Source organism: Bos taurus, chromosome Y (genome assembly GCF_002263795.3).
Source record: "Bos taurus isolate L1 Dominette 01449 registration number 42190680 breed Hereford chromosome Y, ARS-UCD2.0, whole genome shotgun sequence".
NCBI classification, from domain to species: Eukaryota; Metazoa; Chordata; class Mammalia; order Artiodactyla; family Bovidae; genus Bos; species Bos taurus.
The window spans coordinates 19394163-19412969 of NC_082638.1; the positions used below are offsets into that span (position 1 = coordinate 19394163).

The following is an 18807-nucleotide window of genomic DNA, read 5'->3' on the forward strand; positions in this document are numbered from 1 at the left end:
CAAGCAGAAATAGAAAAATGATAACGAATGTAATTTATAAAATCCGAATGTATTCACTCATATGTATAAATGTGTATGAAGAAATATTTACTGTGGTTATGCTGCCTTCTCATGGAGAAACAGAAGAATGCTTATGAATGAAATTTATAAAATCCAGATGCATTCTTCACATATTGAAAAAGACACTGTATAACTTTATTAAAAAATTAATACATGCTCATAACAGAAAATGTAAATTTGGTAGGAAAAAAAAAAAAACAACAAAACAAGAAAAAATCACCCATGATTTCATTTACCACTGGCTCAGAATTCTGAGTTCCTGAGCTGGGGAGATAAAATATCAGGGTGTGTTAGTTCTTTCACTATAAAATACTTTCTGTTATTTCAATTTTAACACATAACTTGGTTCTGATATGTGGTTCTTGCTTTGTTTACTTATACTGAAGATTTTCCTTTTACAAATACTGAGTAATTTGGCCACATCTTTAGAGACTGCTTGCTTTATACTTTTTTTATTCTTTTTTAAAAATTTTTTCTGTTTTTGCTATAATTAAAAAATGTTGCGTGTCGTGCCTCAAGGAAATAATGCTGTAAAGAACATTAGGGTGCATCCATCTTTTGGTTTTAAGGTTTTTTCCAGAAAAAAAGCTCAGGAGTAGGTCATAAGGTGATTATATTTTTTAGTTTTTAAAGGAGCTGCCATACTGTTCACCATAGTGGCCGTACCAATTTACATGCCCACTAACAGTGCAAGATTGTTCCCTTTTTCCCCGCATTCTCTCCAGGAATTATTGCTTGTAGAATTTTTGTTGCTATCTATTCAAACGGGCGTGAAGGAATACCACATTGTAGTTTTGATTTGCATTTCTCTAATGAATAGTGATGATGAACTATGGATGGAGGTTCATGACACTGTACAGGAGACAGGGCCCAAGACCATCCCCAAGAAAAAGAAATGCAAAAAAGCAAAATGGCTGTTTGAGGAGGCCTTACAAATAGCTGTGAAAAGAAGAGAAGCCAAAAGCAAAGGAGAAAAGGAAAGATATATCCATTTGAATGCAGAGTTCCAAAGAATAGCAAGTAGAGATAAGAAAGCCTCCCTCAGTGATCAGCGCAAAGAAATAGAAGGAAATAAAGAATGGAAAAGACTAGAGATCTCTTCAAGAAAATTAGAGATACCAAGGGAACATTTCATGCAAAGATGGGCTCAATAAATGACAGAAATGATATGGACCTAACAGAAGCAGAAGACATTAAGAAGACATGAAGAGGAGAACTGTACCAAAACTATCTTCAATACCCAGATAGTCACAATGATGTGATCACTCACCTAGAGACAGACATCCTGGAATGTGAAGTTAAGTGGGCCTTCAGAAGCAGCACTATGAACAAAGCTAGTGGAGGTGATGGGATTCCAGTTGAGCTATTTAAAATTCTCAAAGATGCTGCTGTGAAAGTTCTGCACTCAATATGCCAGTAAATCTGGAAAACTCATCAGTGGCCACAGGACTGGAAAACATTAGTTTTCCTTCCAATCCCAAAGAAAGGCAATGTCCAAGAATGCTCAAACTACAGAACAATTACACTCATCTCACACACTAGTAAATTAATGCTCAAAATTCTCCAAGCCAGGCTTCAGCAATACGTGAACCATGAACTTCCAGATGTTCAAGGAGGTTTTAGCAAAGGTAGAGGAACAAGAGATCAAATTGCCAACATCTGTCGGATCATGAAAAAGCAAGAGAATTCCAGAAAAACATCTATTTATTCTTTATTGACTATGCCAAAGCCTTTGAGTGTGTGAATAACAATAAACTGTGGGAAATTCTGAAGGAGATGGAAATACCAGACCACCTGATCTGCCTCTTGACAACTCTGTATGCAGGTCAGGAAGCAAGAGTTAAAACTGGACATGGAACAGCAAACTGGTTCCAAAGAGGGAAAGGAGTACATCAAGGCTGTATATTGTTGCCGTGCTTATTTAACTCATATGCAGAGTACATCATGAGAAACCCTGCACTGGAGGAAGCACAAGCTGGAATCAAGTTTGTTGGGAGAAATATCAGTAACCTCAGATATGCAGGTGACACCACCCTTTCTACAGGCAGAAATTGAAGAAGAACTAAAGAGCCTCTTGATGAAAGTGAAAGAGGAGAGAAAAAAAGTTGGCTTAAAGCTCAACATTCAGAAAATGAAGATCATGGACTCATCACTTTATGGCAAATAGATGGGGAAATGGTGGAAACAGTGGCTGACTTTATTTTGGGGGGCTCGAAAATCACTGCAGATGATGACTGCAACCATGAAATTAAAAGACACTTACTCCTTGAAAGGAAAGTTATGATCAACCTAGACAACTTATTAAAAAGCAGAGACATTATTTTGCCAACGAAGGTCCGTCTAGTCAAGGCTATGTTTTTTCTAGTAGTCCTGTATGGATGTGAGAGTTGGACTGTAAAGAAAGCTGAGCACTAAAGAAGTGATAATTTTGAACTGTGGTGTTGGAGAAGACTCTTGAGAGTCCCGTGGGCTCCAGGAAGATCCAATCAGTCCATCGTAAAGGAGATCAGGCCTGGTATTCATTGGAAGGACTGATGTTTAAGCTGAAACTCCAATATTTTGGCCACCTCATGTGAAGAGCTGAACCATTTGAAAAGACCCTGATGCTGGGAAAGATGGAGTGCAGACAGAGAAGGGGACGACAGTGGATGAGATGGTTGGATGGCATCACTGCCTAAATGGACATAAGTTTTGTGGACTCCAGAAGTTGGTGATGGACAGTGAGACCTGGCGTGCTGAAGTCCATGGGGTCACAAAGAGTCAGACACGACTGAGTGACTAACCTGAACTTAGCCTCTTCTCAAGTGTTTTTTCATCATCTGTATGACTTCTTTTGGGAAATGACTATTTAGATCTGCCTGTTTTTTTACTGAGGTGTTTGTGTGTGTGTGTGTGTGTGTTTTCTGTTTTGTGTGTATGTGTGTGTGTGTGTTTATACTGGGCTACATAGCCGTTTGTATATTTTGGAAAATAATGCCTTGATAACTAATGGGAACTATCTGTGTAGCACAGAGAACTGTCCTCCATGCTCTGTGATGACCTAAATTTAGAAGGAAATTAAATGAAAGAGGTTATGTTTATACATTGCACACCTAATTTGATTTGCTGTACAGCAGAAAGCAACACAACATTGTTAAGCAACTACATGTGTACATACTCTAGGCTCCATTTAAAGGAAGTTCTAAATGAAGCAGAAGTAATCTACACTAATAGAACTGAGAACAGGGGTTGCATGGGGAAGGACAGTGTGGGTAAGGGTACCAAAGAAATTTTCTAGGATGATGGGGATTTTTTTTTTTTTGCAGTGAGCATTAGATATATAATCCAGGTGAAATTGCAGAGATATTTCTGAAATGTAAATTCCAAACAGGGTCTTGCTAAGTGGCTCTATGTATTTATAAACTTACTAGATAATATCATATTGACCTTCAGCAAGTTGCATCACACTATGCTTTTACAACACTGCTGAAACATTCCTTTTCCAATTTGTCATCCTCCATTTGGAGGGAAAATTTGGTATATATTAACTTTCTCATTGAACTTTGGCAATTTGTAATTTGCATGGTGAGAAATCACATTCCATTATTGTTTTTGTTTGCATTTTTTATATTACCAAGTCAGTTTGACATTTCTTCCTGATTTTTGGCAATTTTCCTCTTCTTTTTCTGGGTAATTTGTATTTCATTGTATTCTTGTTTACTTCACAATTCTCTTCTATTGCGTTGTTCATCTTCTTTTCTTATTTTAACGTTGGACTCTGCATAAATAAGGTAAATGAATCATTTGTCAGCTATCTTCCAAATATTTAACAATCGTCATTTTCTAATTCCGTGTTTATTGTCTATTCAGCCATGCAGGAGGTTTACTACAAAGAAAGTTACGTAAATTTTCCCTTTTAAGCTTCTGGACAAAGAGCATGTAAAATAAGAAATTTTAAAAGTGGCCCAAAACTCTAGGAAGCTAGAGGGTGTGGTTAAAAGAATTGGGAGGGGTAACTTTCTCTGAGTTGCTCCCCATCCTCTCCTAGACGTATCAGGATGAGGCTTTGTGATGTCAAGGCTCACTCAGTACCACAGTTGGCTGTGGAAGTTACTTGCTGATCTCATAAAGTGTAAGGGTGTGGCCACCTGGGGAAGGGTATATATAGGGGTGCTCAGTGTGGAAAATTCTGAAAGAGATGGGAATACCAGAACACCTGATCTGCCTCTTGAGAAATTTGTATGCAGGTCAGGAAGCAACAGTTAGAACTGGACATGGAACAACAGACTGGTTCCAAATAGGAAAAGGAGTTCGTCAAGGCTGTATATTGTCACCCTGTTTATTTAACTTATATGCAGAGTACATCATGAGAAACGTTGGACTGGAAGAAACACAAGCTGGAATCAAGATTGCCGGGAGAAATATCAATAACCTCAGATATGTAGATGACACCACCCTTCTGGCAGAAAGTGAAGAGGAACTCAGAAGCTTCTTGATGAAAGTGAAAGTGGAGAGTGAAAAAGTTGGCTTAAAGCTCAACATTCAGAAATCGAAGATCATGGCATCCGGTCCCACCACTTCATGGGAAATAGATGGGGGAACAGTGGAAATAGTTTCAGACTTTATTTTTCTGGGCTCCAAAATCACTACAGGTGGTGACGGCAGCCATGAAATTAAAAGACTCTTACTCCTTGGAAGGAAAGTTATGACCAACCTAGATAGCATATTCAAAAGCAGAGACATTACTTTGCCAACAAAGGTTCGTCTAGTCAAGGCTATGGTTTTTCCTGTGGTCATGTATGGATGTTAGAGTTGGACTGTGAAGAAGCCTGAGCACCGAAGAATTGATGCTTTTGAACTGTGGTGTTGGAAAAGACTCTTGAGAGTCCCTTGGACTGCAAGGAGATCCAATCAATCCATTCTGAAGGAGATCAGCCCTGAGATTTCTTTGGAAGGAATGATGCTAAAGCTGAAACTCCAGTACTTTGGCCACCTCCTGCGAAGAGTTGACTCATTGGAAAAGACTCTGATGCTGGGAGGGATTGGGGGCAGGAGGAGAAAGGAACGGCAGAGGATGAGATGGCTGGATGGCATCACTGACTCAATGAACGTGAGGCTCAGTGAACTCCGGGAGTTGGTGAGGGACAGGGAGGCCTGGTGTGCTGCGATTCATGGGGTCACAAAGAGGCGGACACGACTGAGCAACTGATCTAATCTGATATGAGGGGCTCTGGAGTAGACCACTGTGAGTCTTCAAAATGACTAAGGTGACTCAGAAGCCACAAGGCTCTAGAGCTGTTATACAACAGCTGACTCTAGATACCCAGGAGGGAAAGATGAAGACCTCCCATGAACTGAGGTCCAAAGGATGTGTCAAGGTGACCTGAACCCACCTAAGCTCCTCATGTCTTTCTCTGAATTATTTAGCATGTTGAAAATAATAGGTTTATATCATTCTTTCTTATGGCTAATATTCCATTGCATGCATAATATATCTGTCTTTATCCATTCACCTATCTATGGGCATTTAAGGTTGTTTCCATGTCTTTGCTACTGTACATTGTGCTACTATAAACACTGTTGTGCATATCTCCTTTCTGATGGGAGTTTTCATCTTACTGGATATATGACCAGTAGTGTTACTGTGGGATCATATAGTAACTGTATTTTTGGAGTTTTAAAAAACTCTATACCGGGGAAGGAGATGATGGGCAGGAGGTTCAAAAGGAGGGGATATATGTATCATATGGCTGATTCACATTGAGGTTTCAAAGAAAGCAACAAAATTCTGTAAAGCAATTACCCTTCAGTAAAAAAAAAAAATGTATTATTATTATTATAATAAAAGCACTGCTTACTGTTTTCAATAGTGGCTGCATCAGTTTCTTGATTTTCATGTATAGTAGTGGTAGTGAAAGTCACTCAGTCGTGTCAGACTCTTTGCAATCCCATAGATTTTAGAGCCCATGGACTTCTCCAGGCCAGAATACTGGAGTGAATAGCCTTTTCCTTCTCCAGGGGATCTTCCCCACCCAGGGATCGAAACCAGGTCTCCAGCATTGCAGGCACATTCTTTACAGGCTGAGCCACAAGGGAAGCCTGGTTTTTCATGTATGCTGCTGCTGCTGCTGCTGCTAAGTCACTTCAGTTGTGTCCGACTGTGCGAACTGACAAGACAGGAGCCCACCAGGCTCCCGCATCCCTGGGATTCTCCAACAAGAACACTAGAGTGGGTTGCCATTTCTTTCTCCAACGCATGAAAGTAAATATTGAAAAGGAATTCACTAAGTCCTGTCCGACTCTGCAACCCCATGGCCAGCAGCCTACAAGGTTCCTCTGTCCGTGGGATTTTCCAGGCAAGAGTATCAGCCATTATAGGATGTTGTTAATCTTCCTGCACTACATGGTTGACTTACATGTTTTTGTTTTCCAAAAATATTTTGTTCTTCTTCTTTTTTAATATACATTCTTAGGAGTGGAGCTCCCAGGTCATATGGTCAGTCTCTTGTATTCTTTAAAAGGCACTTTGTAGTGACATTTATAATGGCTCCTACCAAATATATCTCACTAGTACCATAAAGATTCCATGTGTGCTTGAGAAAACGGTGAAATTCATTGTTTTGGGATGAAATGTCCTATAGACATCAATTAGGTCTACCTGGTCTATTGTATTGTTTAACGTTTGTGTTTCCGTGTGAATTTTCTGTTTAGTTGATCTATCCATAGGTGTGAGTGGGGTATTAAAGTCTCCCACTCTTATTGTGTTATTGTTAATTTGTCCTTTCATACTTGTTAGCATTTGTCTTACATATTGCGGCACTCCCGTGTTGGGTGCATATATATTTATAATTGTTATATCTTCTTCTTGGATTAAACCTTTGATCATTATGTAGTGACCATCTTTGTGTCTTTTCACAGCCTTTGTTTTAATGTCTATTTTATCTGATATAAGTATTGCTACTCCTTCTTTCTTTTGCTCCCTATTTGCATGAAAAATCTTTTTCCAGCCCTTCACTTTCAGTCTGTATGTGTCCCCTGTTTTGAGGTGGGTCTCTTGTAGACAACATATGTAGGGGTCTTGTTTTTGTATCCATTCAGCCAGTCTTTGTCTTTTGGTTGTGGCATTCAACCCATTTACATTTAAGGTAATTACTGATATGTATGATCCTGTTGCATTTACTTTGTTGTTTTGGGTTCGAGTTTATACATTCTTTTTGTGTTTCCTGTCTAGAGAAAATCCTTTAGTATTGGTTGGAGAGCTGGTTTGGTGGTGCTGAATTCTCTCAGCTTTTGCTTGTCTGGAAAGCTTTTGACTTCTCCTTCATACTTGAATTAGAACCTTGCTGGATACAATAATCTGGGCTGTAGGTTATTTTCTTTCATCACTTTAAGTATGTCTTGCCATTCGCTCCTGGCTTGAAGAGTTTCTATTTAAAGATCAGCTGTTATCCTTATGGGAATTCCCTTGTGTGTTATTTGTTGTTTTTCCCTTGCTGCTTTTAATATTTGTTCTTTTTGTTTGATCTTTGTTAATTTGATTAATATGTGTCTTGGGGTGTTTCGCCTTGGGTTTATCCTGTTTGGGACTCTCTGGGTTTCTTGGACTTGGGTGATTATTTCCTTCCCCATTTTAGGGAAGTTTTCAACTATTATCTCCTCAAGTATTTTCTCATGGTCTTTCTTTTTGTCTTCTTCTTCTGGGACCCCTATGATTCGAATGTTGTAGCGTTTAATATTGTCCTGGAGGTCTCTGAGATTGTCCTCATTTCTTTTCATTTGTTTTTCTTTTATCCTCTCTGATTCATTAATTTCTACCATTCTATCTTCTAATTCACTAATCCTATCTTCTGCCTCTGTTATTCTACTAATTGTTGCCTCCCGAGTGTTTTTAATTTCATTTATTGCATTATTCATTTTATATTGACTCTCTTTTATTTCTTCTAGGTCCTTGTTAAACCTTTCTTGCATCTGCTCAATCTTTGCCTCCAAGCTATTTATCTGTGATTCCATTTTGATTTCAAGATTTTGGATCAATTTCACTATCATTATTCTGAATTCTTTATCAGGTAGATTCCCTATCTCTTCCTCTTTTGTTTGGTTTGGTGGGCATTTATCCTGTTCCTTTATCTGGTGGGTATTCCTCTGTCTCTTCATCTTGTTTAAATTGCTGAGTTTGGGGTGTCCTTTCTGTATTCTGGCAGTTTGTGGAGTTCTCTTTATTGTGGTGTTTCCTCGCTCTGTGTGGGTTTGTACAGGTGGCTTGTCAAGGTTTCTTGGTTAGGGAAGCTTGTGTCGGTGTTCTGGTGAGTGGAGCTGTATTTCTTCTCTCTCCTCTCAAGGACTTGGGTTGCTTTTCTGGAAGCCTGATGTCCTCTGCCGGCATTCAGAAGTTGTTTTGTGGAATTTACTCAGCATTTAAATGTTCTTTTGATGAATTTGTGGGGGAGAAAGTGTTCTCCCCGTCCTACTCCTCCGCCATCTTAGCTCCTCCTACCTTAAGTGTTTTTTATAACGCCTATTATGAAAAGGTGCTGGGTTCAGGGAAATGCTTTTTCTGTAAGCATATGTGTTTTTGGTACTTTATTGTATTAAAATGGCATTATGTTGATTGACTTTCATATAATGAACCAACTTTGCACACCTCCATAAATCCCACGTGATCATGGTATATGATCTTTTTTATATGTTGTTAGATTTTTTTTGCCAGTATTTTGTTGAGTACTCTTGCCTCTATATTCATAAGGGATATTGGTTGTGTGTGTGTGTGTGTGTGTGATGTCTCTGTATAATACTGGTATTAGAGAAATATTGGCATCACTTTGCATGCTATGTGGGGAAGAGACATGTGAAATGAAGGATGAAGCATTGTTGGATTTAAGTTTAGTCAGGATTAGAGGCAGAAATTTAGAATATATCAGTGTGGAATTGGGGTGAGATTATCAAGAGAGTTCATTCTCAATTTGCTAGGCCTGTATTAAGTGCTTGACATTGAATTATGCTGTTTGTTAACTATGTCTAGATACTTTATACTTTGAATCTGCTACCTATTTTCTGTATTAACATTTATGAAATTAGTATGTGTGAATCAGTTGTAATGCGCATTTAAGATACGTTTTCTTCCAATTTTACTACAAAACAAGATGCCATTAAATAGCTGATGCTTTTTTAAAAGAGCTGTTAACTTTAAGTCTAAGAAATAAGCATGTTTGTCTTTAAGATACAGAAACACATTAAAAAGTTATAAATTTGCCCAAAAAGATGCAGCTGGTGTGTGGCTAACTTAGAATTCCAGCTCAATCTTCTTTGACTCCAAAGTCCATGTTTCTAAACACTGTACAATAGTGCTTTTGTAAAAATACTCATCCTTTACATGTAATTTCACCTAATGATCAGTGGTGTTTTGTGTTTTTTTTTTCCTTTTCTTTCCTTCTTTCTTTTTTTAAAATAGAAGAGATTAAAATCAACATGGGACAATGCTCTGATTCTAGAGTCATGTAGACTTATAGGTTTTTCAGCTGTCATTTAGCCTCTTTGATACTCAGTGTCTTCATCTGTAAGATAATGGTGTTTATAACTACCTAGAGTTTTGGAGATAATCAAATACAGCATTTTTCTGTACTTAACTAATATGTAGTATGTTTATACTTAGGTGGCAGGTTATATAAAGAAAGCACTGGGATTGGTGGCCACGCCCTTCAAGAATAAAAAAAAAAATATTTAAAATATGGAACCACCATGTATGTTATGTGAAGAACAAGAGCCAGAACCACAGAAAAGTGTAGGAGAAACCAAACAAGTAGATGATGAAGATGCTGAACTGATCTTTGTTGGGGTAGAACATGTAAATAAAAATGCGGATGTGATCTTTTTTGGGATGACCTCAAATTCAAAACCAGTCATTTCAAACATTGAACAGAGTTACCCCAGGTTCATGTTCAAGGAGAAAAATGTGTGATCACTTCAAGAAAGATAATGCTCACAAATTACAGCCTGTTAGTCATGCGACTCCTACATCAGCAGCACGGACTGTCTTGCCAGGTTCTGATTCTGAATCAAGATCAACAGATAGTCCTATCATTGTTGAGCCTTTGTCTGAAGCTGATTATAAAATATTTCACCACAAATAGTGCCTAATAGCGTTTCAGAATTATATTCTCCTTTGATTATCTTCACAGGTTCATTGCAGCCTCCAGTAGAAACAGCAGTTTCTTCAGGAGATATGAATAAAAGTCCTCGTGTATCAAAGCTACTTTCCACTTCTGAAACAAATAGCACAGATCCCAAAAGGCCTAAACACAGTGATGGAATTATAGGGGACATTCTTTAGCTTTATCCCTTTCTGGTATTTTTCATACAGTGACTACTGAGCAAAGCACACCAGACAGTGTTCATACCTCATTAAGCCATGTTCAGAATGGAGAACCTCATCCAACAGCTTTTCCAAAGGACAATGCTCATTGTAAGCCTGTAAGTCCTTTAGGGAAAAATGGGCTGAAAAAAACTGACTTTCCAAGTTTAGCAAGTCAAAACAAGATTGTTGATCCCACAGAAGGAAATCTGATTGTGTTACTTGGTGACTTCTACTATGGACAGCATATAGGAGATGGGCAGCCAGAACCGAAAACTCACACAGCCTTTAAATGCCTCAGCTGCTTGAAAGTTCTAAAAAACGTCAAGTTTCTGAATCACATGAAGCACCATTTGGGACTTGAAAGGCAGAGAGGTGACAGCTGGAAAAACCACACCTCCTGCCAGCACTGCCACCACCAGTTTCCTACTCCCTTCCAGCTGCAGTGTCACACTGAAAGTATTCACATTTCCCAGAAGCCCTCTGCAGACTGTAAAATCTGTGAGTTGTCCTTTGAGACAGATCAGGTTCTCTTATAGCACATGAAAGACAATCATAAGCCTGGTGAAATGCCCTATGTATGCCAGGTTTGCAATTACAGATCATCAGTCTTTGCAGATGTGGATGCACAATTCAAAGCATACCATGGTAACACTAAGAATCTGCTTTGTCCGTTTTGTCTCAAAATTTTTAAAACTGCAACACCATACATGTGTCATTATAGAGGGCACTGGGTAAAGAGTTTTCACCAGTGTTCCAAATGTTGGCTACAGTTTTTAACTTACAAAGAGAAAATGGAGCACAAGACCCATTGTTTAAGAAGCCTAAACAGCTAAACAAATGTTTAAGAAGCCTAAGCAGCTAAAAGGGTTACCTCCTGAAACAAAAGTTGTTATTCAGGTATCACTGGAACCTCTTCAACCAGGATTGGTGGAAGTACCATCCATTACTGTGAACACATCTGATTCTGAACCATCACCCCCCACCCCAATCTAAAAGTAGGAGTTGGAAAAAAAAAAACAAAAAACCCTTAATTCTACTTTCAGTAAGTCTGAAGCAAGTATTTCAGTCAAATTTAAAATCCCCATTAAAAACAAAAAAATCTAAATTATAGCAGTATTCAATAGTATCAAATATAGTGAAACCAATGGGTAATTTATGTTTTTTTTTTTTTTAATTCATGAAGAACAGTTTTAATTAACCTGAATGTTGAGATGTTTTTTAAAAATATATTACCTGTTTTTCATATAATTATCTTAATATGTAAAAAAGTATGTGCTCACGTGTGTGTGAGAGAAAGAATGAGAGAGGGGGAGAGAGGAAAAGTAACAACCTATTTCGGTATTTCATGTTGTTTGTAAGTTCAAAACCTCTGCTATACATATAATCTGTTGAGTGTTTTAGAAACGTAATTTTCAACTGTTTTCATGCCTTCAAGATCTCAGTATTAACTATACAGCCAGATTGGAATGACTTTCTTATGGTATAGTCCCATGTGCTGCTGAACTCTCCGAAGTGCCTCTGTTTTGCTGATCTAAGAAAACCTGGCTCCAAAAGCCTGGTGTGGAGAAGTTGATGGAGAATCTGTGATGTGAGTTTGAAGCAGATAAGGGATTTAGTCAGTGGAGAGCTGTGACTTCTTGTCCCAGTTGAGGAAGAGACACACATTCACTCCAGGCATGGAGCCAAGGCAGAAGGAACACTGTCTCAGAGTGTCTTTACCTACCCCAGGGACATCTCAAGGAAGCCAACCATTGAAATGCCTGTGGTTGGTGAGGGGCTCCTGTAAGCATCAAACAAGCCCTGTGTATCATTGACTACAGTTGCAGAAGCAGAGATAGTTAACAGAATGAGGCCTGGTGCCCGTGGATCTCCTGTTGAGTGATCAAAAGGGTAATTTGATTCATTCCATCCCCTTTCCCATTTGGCTGGCCTTTAGTCACAGTGAAGTAGCCATGTCTGTCTAAGTCACAATAGTAAAGCAAGTTAAGATTCTCAAGGGAAAAAAGCCTTGACATCTAGTTTGATTTGTCCTTGACCCATAGTTTTAACTGAAAAGGCTCAAACACAGGGAATCTGTTAGATTTATGAATTGGGCTAAATTTAGTTCTCTTACTCTTAAACTACAATGGAGTTGTCCGAGAATAGTAAATGTAGTGGATAAAAATGGTTCAGGGTGATTAAACCCTTTATAGAGCTTTTCCTTACCTTTTCCAGTTACCTGTGTCTTACCCTAGTTGAACATATGAAGATTTCAGTGTTGTGTCTTATCTTGCCTTGGACACAAATGTATTGTGGTTAACAATTAATTCTTTGTGTGTGTAATTTCCCATTTTATCAAACTCATACTGAATTTTGGTCTTACTTGATACAGTCTGATGTGCAAGAATTGTCTCGTTTAATTCGGTATTTATCAGGTCATAGAGTTATTCTCCTTGCTCTAATCTATCGAACTAATCTGTGATTATACTTGTGGAAAATTTTTACTTATGGTCTCCAAGGTCCCATTGACAGACCTGCGGGGTACCCTCCAAGTATTGGTTCCTGAACATCAGTACACTTCACTGCCTCTGTGGGTTCCTGGAGTTGAGTCTCCTTACGCATGTCTTGGAGAGGGCAATGGCATGCCACTCTAGTACTTTTGCCTGGAAAATCCCATGGATGGAGGAGCCTGGTTGGCTGCAGTCCATGGGGTCTCTAGAGTTGAACACAACTGAGCGACTTCACTTTCACTTTTCACTTTCATGCACTGGAGGAAATGGCAACCCACTCCAGTGTTCTTGCTTGGAGAATCCCAGGGATGCGGACGCCTGGTGGGCTGCTGGCTCTGGGGTTGCACAGATTCGGACACGACTGAAGCAACTTAGCAGCAGCAGCAGCAGGTATGTTTTAATGCCATCTCTTCTCCACTTCCGGCACAGGTAACAAACAATCTGTGCACAATTCAAGGAACCTGGGATCCTGGCTGTAGACCTATGCCAGGAGAAATATCTCGTTTTCCCTTCCTTTCTCCTCCTTATCTCTCCCCACTCTTTTTTCACCCTTCCTCAATTTATTTAAATTCTCTAAGCTTTCACAAAATGCTGGGAAGTGATAATCACCAAGGGCTTAGCATCCCTTTCAGAACTGAACAGGAAGGACTACAGATGACTAAGCTGTAGCGAGTCTTGTCTGCATTTTAGGTAATTTTCTGAGTGTAAAGTCTATTGTATTTATTTACTCCATGCTTGACTGGTTGATTTGCACTTTGAATATTTTACTAGGACTTTCCAGTTAGTTTGCTTAGGCCAAAGCACTTTGTTAAGTGTAAGCTTAAACCACTTTTGCAGAAAGAGTGTGTGTTGTTCTGGTCTCAGGTGAAAACTTCTGTGTATAATTAAACGTGCAGACTTTTATATATGTAGCTCATTTATTCTATTTCTATAGTAAAAATATGAAATGGTTTAGTTATGTGTTTTTATTCTTCCTTAGTGTTATCAATATTGTTACTGTTATTTGCTCTGAAGTATGCTCCTAAAGAATATAAGTTGTTATTTATTGCCAACTACTGCTGGGAGGGATTGGGGGCAGGAGGAGAAGGGGACAGGAGGATTCTATTTTGCTTGCTCTCTCAGATAAAATTTAATATTTAATTCATGTTGCCAAAGACTTGTAAGTAAAATTAGTATTTATAGAAATAAAACGTTTTTTTTAATTATTTCTTCTGTTTTTCTTTTTACAAATAACATGGTATATTTTTAGTTTTTTTTTTTTTTAAACTAATCTTATTGTGTTGGCCAGGACTTCTAAGCATGATATGTAAATGGGTTTTCTTGTTCTTAGTACCATCAAATGCAATGAGTATATGGCTACAAATTTCTATTTCTATTTTTAAAATTTAAAGAAAATTGTTTTATTGGATAGTTTACAACATCTGTTGAGACATTTACTTTTCTTTCTTTCTCCTTTCTTCCTTTCTTCCCCTTCTCTCTTCCTCTTTCTTTCCTTTCTTCCTCCCTTTCTTTCCCCAGGTTTTTGCTTGACTGGACTCTTCCTGAAACAAAAGTCATTCCACTCAGGGTTGAATATTATCCTCTCAGAATCTCATTCCATTCTCATTTCTAGTATTGGAATTAACTTCCTCTTCCCTTTCATGCATTGGAGAAGGAAATGGCAACCCACTCCAGTGTTCTTGCCTGGAGAATCCCAGGGTGGGTGAGCCTGGTGGGTTGCTGTCTATGGGGTCGCACAGAGTCGAGATGACTGAAGTGACTTAGCAGCAGCAAAGGTGGTAAGAAAAACTTTATTCAAGGTAAGACTACTACAGCAGGGTCTTATAATGGGGTAGAGAGATTGAGCTCGAGTCTGACTACAGCAGGAACACAGCTGGGATTTATAGCTAAGCAACAGGGCGGGTCCATGGTGTTGCAAAGAGACTGGGGGACTGAAAAGCAATGAACAACAACAATAACAGGGTGGGTGTCAGTGGATGGAAACTTATTAAGAGGACCGTAAGGATTCTGAGGGAGATCAGCCCTGGGATTACTTTGGAAGTAACGATGCTAAAGCTGAAACTCTAGTACTTTGGCCATTTCATGCGAAGAGTTGACTCATTGGAAAAGACTGATGCTGGGAGGGATTGTGGGCAGGAGGAGAACAGGGCGGCAGAGGATGAGGTGGCTGGATGGCATCACTGACTCGATGGAGTGAGTCTCAGTGAACTCTGAGTGAACTCTGGGAGTTCGTGATGGACAGGGAGACCTGGCATGCTGCGATTCATGGGGATGCAAAGAGTTGAACACGACTGAGCTACTGAACTGAATTGAACTGATGGGTGAGGGTGGATTCTGGTTAAACTGAGAGGATCATTGCTGAGGCTAGGCAAGGCTGATAAGATATTGAGGTGAGTGACAAGAAATTTGATCTGATACTGAGGGTGGTCAGATCAAGGGTGGGGTATTTTTACTAAGCTCACATAGCAGGTTCTGGCTTAGATTGAACTAAATTGACAGGCACCCCTGGATAAAGACATTGCCCAAAGTTGGCAGTGCATTAGTGAACTACTGCTGCATAACAAATTACCCCAAACTAATAGCTTAAAACAATATTATCTCATACCGCTGCTGAAAGTTGGGAGTCCAGGAGTAATTCAGCTGAATGTTCTGGCTCCGGGTTTCATGAGATTGCCCTCCTCTGAAGCCTTGACATGGGCTGGTGGATTTCCTTCCAAGATGGATTACTCACATAGCTGTTGAAACCAGTTTCCTTGCTGTCTGTTAGGAGAAAGCCTAAGTTCTTTCACATGGACCTCTCTGCTGGGCTACCTGAGTGTTCTCAAGATAAGAAGGCTTCTAGAGTGAGTGACCCAAGAGGATGAGCAAGGAGGATGCAGTGCCTTTTATGACCTAGTCTCAGACACTTCATTTTCATTTCTACAATATTCTAACGTTAAAAATGAGCCACTAAGTCCAGCCCACATGTGAAGTGGAGTATAAGATCCACCCTTGATGGTAAGGATGTGTGGACATAATTTAAAATCACGTGGTACACACATGGCCACAAATTGTTTACATACTTGTATGTCCCAAATGCATTTTCCTGCCAATGCTTTCAAAGATTTTATCCATTATAGCATTAACTTGAAGTTCAGGACCTTGTCATTTAAGTCAGGTCCAGATATGGATCAGGGTCCAGTTGTGCAATATCTCAAGTATTCAGTCGCTCACTTGTGTCCTACTCTTTGCGACCCCATGGGCTGCAGCAGGACAGTCTTCCCTGCCCATCATCAACTCTGGGGGATTACTCAAACTCAAGATCCATTGAGTTGTTTATGACATCCAACCATCTCATCCTCTCACGTCCCCTCGTCCTCCTGCCTTCAAGCTTTCCCTCATCAGAGTATTTTCCAATGAGTCAGTTCTTTGCATCAGGTAGCCAAAGTATTGGAGCTGCAGATTCAGGATCAGTCCTTCCAATGAATATGCAGGACTGATTTACTTTAGGATTGACTGGTTTGATCTCCTTGCAGTCCAAGAGACTCTCGAGTCTTCTCCAATACAACAGTTCAAATTATACAAGTATAGTTCCTCTAGACCTGAGGATCTGTGAACAAAAGGCATGAGTCAATCTGCTCACTTTAACAGCCAACATACAGTGGTGGGTCAGGCATAGATAACCTTCATAGACACTCCTGTTCCAGAAAGAGGAGGGGAGATGGGAGTCAATAGTAGCAATTCTGAAATCCCACGGGTTCTTGTTGGCAGTCCTTGGATTAGGATTCAAGGCCTGGAAACTTCTAAGCTTCGGTCTCTGACTTTTTAATTCTGCCCTCTAACATGATTCCATTGCATGAAAGGTTGATACAGTGAAACAGTCTCCCTAGTCTGCTTCCTGCTTGTCGAAGGTAGAAGTCCAGAGTTCTCTTATTTTGTATTGTTGTTGGTCCTTTCAATCTAAGCTAAACTTAAATATGTTATCATAAAAACTTGGTGTGCCTCCTGATAATCTTACTGGTGTTCTTCGAAAGCACCCCACTCTAAAACCACAATCACACATGTCTTCATAGGCCTATTTTGCCTTGGTTTTCTGCTGAGATGGCTGAGGGATAACACTCTGAAACTTAGTAGAAGTCGTATTGTGTGACTGAAGTGATCTCTGAGTTACACGTCTAAACTCTTTGGAGGGCATTGGCCTGACTAAATAATGCCATTAACATCCCCTTCCACCTTTCTGAGGCTTAACAGAGAATTTTACCATCACACAAATCTTTAGAGCAAGTTAATTAAAAAAATATATTAAGAACTGACATATAGATGATGTACAATGTTATATTTGGACCACCTTACTCTAATGCCCTGGATATGATCTTTGCTTGATAGCCATTAATTTTAGCATCTTCGGTCATCTTAAAAGACTGAAAAATTTCCAAATCAGCAAATTCTGTCTCATTTTTTAATAGTCTTTTTCTTAAAGTTTTTTTTTTTTTTTAATTTCCCTTCATATTTTACTATAGGCAGCAAGAGGAAACCAGGCAGTACTTTTGGCTGTTTGGCTGGAAATCTCCTCAGCTAAATAATTCCATTAATTAGGTAGTTTCTCCTTCCAGCTCATTAGGTACATTTTTGACTTTTCATAAATTGCAGGTATAGTGGACTTTCCTCTGCACACTCCCCAGGCTCTTCCCTCCTGCCTCTCCTTTCTGCCAGGCATCCTGGGTGCACCACTGTGCTTCCATTTAGAACTTGTTCACTCAGTGAGATTACAGGGATCGATTCCCTGGCTTCAGGGCTTCTGCTGGCCAGAGTCCATGTACCTTTCCCTAAGACCTTCCTGTTTTCACTATCCAACTTCCATCACCTGGCTAGGTAAGTTCCCACAGCTCATACTCACAAGTGTACTGGTAGGCACTTCTGGGCACACATGTGTACACACGTGCGTGTGTACACAGTAACATCCCTGAGAGGAAAGTTGCACATATGCAGAAGTATAGGCTTTCTGCTCTGGGAAAATGAACTTTGGTAAGCACCCGACTTTTTTTGTCCTGGTTGTTTTCTTTCACTTGCTCATCGATCATGTCAGGTTGCACTTCTAACTCTGTGGCTTATCCTCAAAAGTTACAAAATCTTGGCATTTGCTCATGACAGGTACCGACCTGCAGAGAATCGGGCAGGGTTGGAAGGGCTCGCCCTGGACACCTGAGTGACATGAACCTGTGTTCTGCATTCTCCCATCACCTTGGACAGCTTCATGGTACCAGTCACGTTGGCCTGATCCACTGCCTGTGCATGCCAGGGGACCAGAAAACAAGGACCTCTGAGCTCTTCTGAGTTGGAGAACTGCTTTTCAGTGTGCACCTATCTAGGTCATTCCTTGTCAATCTTGTGTCCCTGTTGCTTGCCTACCACCCCTTAGGGCCCACAACATTCTGAGTGAGGCCCCCTGTTCTTTCTATCTGTGTAGCTTTATGTGTGCAACTGTCTACCTGTGTCCCCAAGTGCTATCTCCATGTAGCTGGAAAGGCCAAAGATACTGTGACTGTGATAGGCCTGGTTCTGATCCAGTGTTCTGAAGAAGGTGCACACAGATACAGGCTCTCTTCTGATACAAGTCCTGAGGTTGTACAGGTAAAGTGGCATCCCTACACGTCATCCCCTCTGTTTAACACTACACAGATACACAGAGTCCCTGATCAGATGATGCCCTGGGAAACCTGCCCGCTCTGGGCCCACAGCTCATGCCTCCCTTGGGCAGAAAGCAGCTTTTCTATTTGAAATGCACCAAGAGGGTTTGAACCACCAAGGCCTCACTGATTTGCTAAATGCCAAGACTCTCTTTCAGTTGCTCTTGTTAGACCCAGGTAGGACTCCCTACAGTCAGGCATCCCTGCTTGCCTACACAGCCCATGTGCCAAGGAAGCCAGACCCGGTTGGGCCCAGGGGCAT

At 40.0% G+C, this 18807-nt stretch overlaps 1 pseudogene; it reads left to right on the forward strand.

The window, feature by feature from the left end:
* Positions 1 to 9763: 9763 nt before the first annotated feature.
* On the forward strand, positions 9764 to 11206 carry LOC132344634 (zinc finger protein 280B-like; annotated as a pseudogene).
* Positions 11207 to 18807: the final 7601 nt, after the last annotated feature.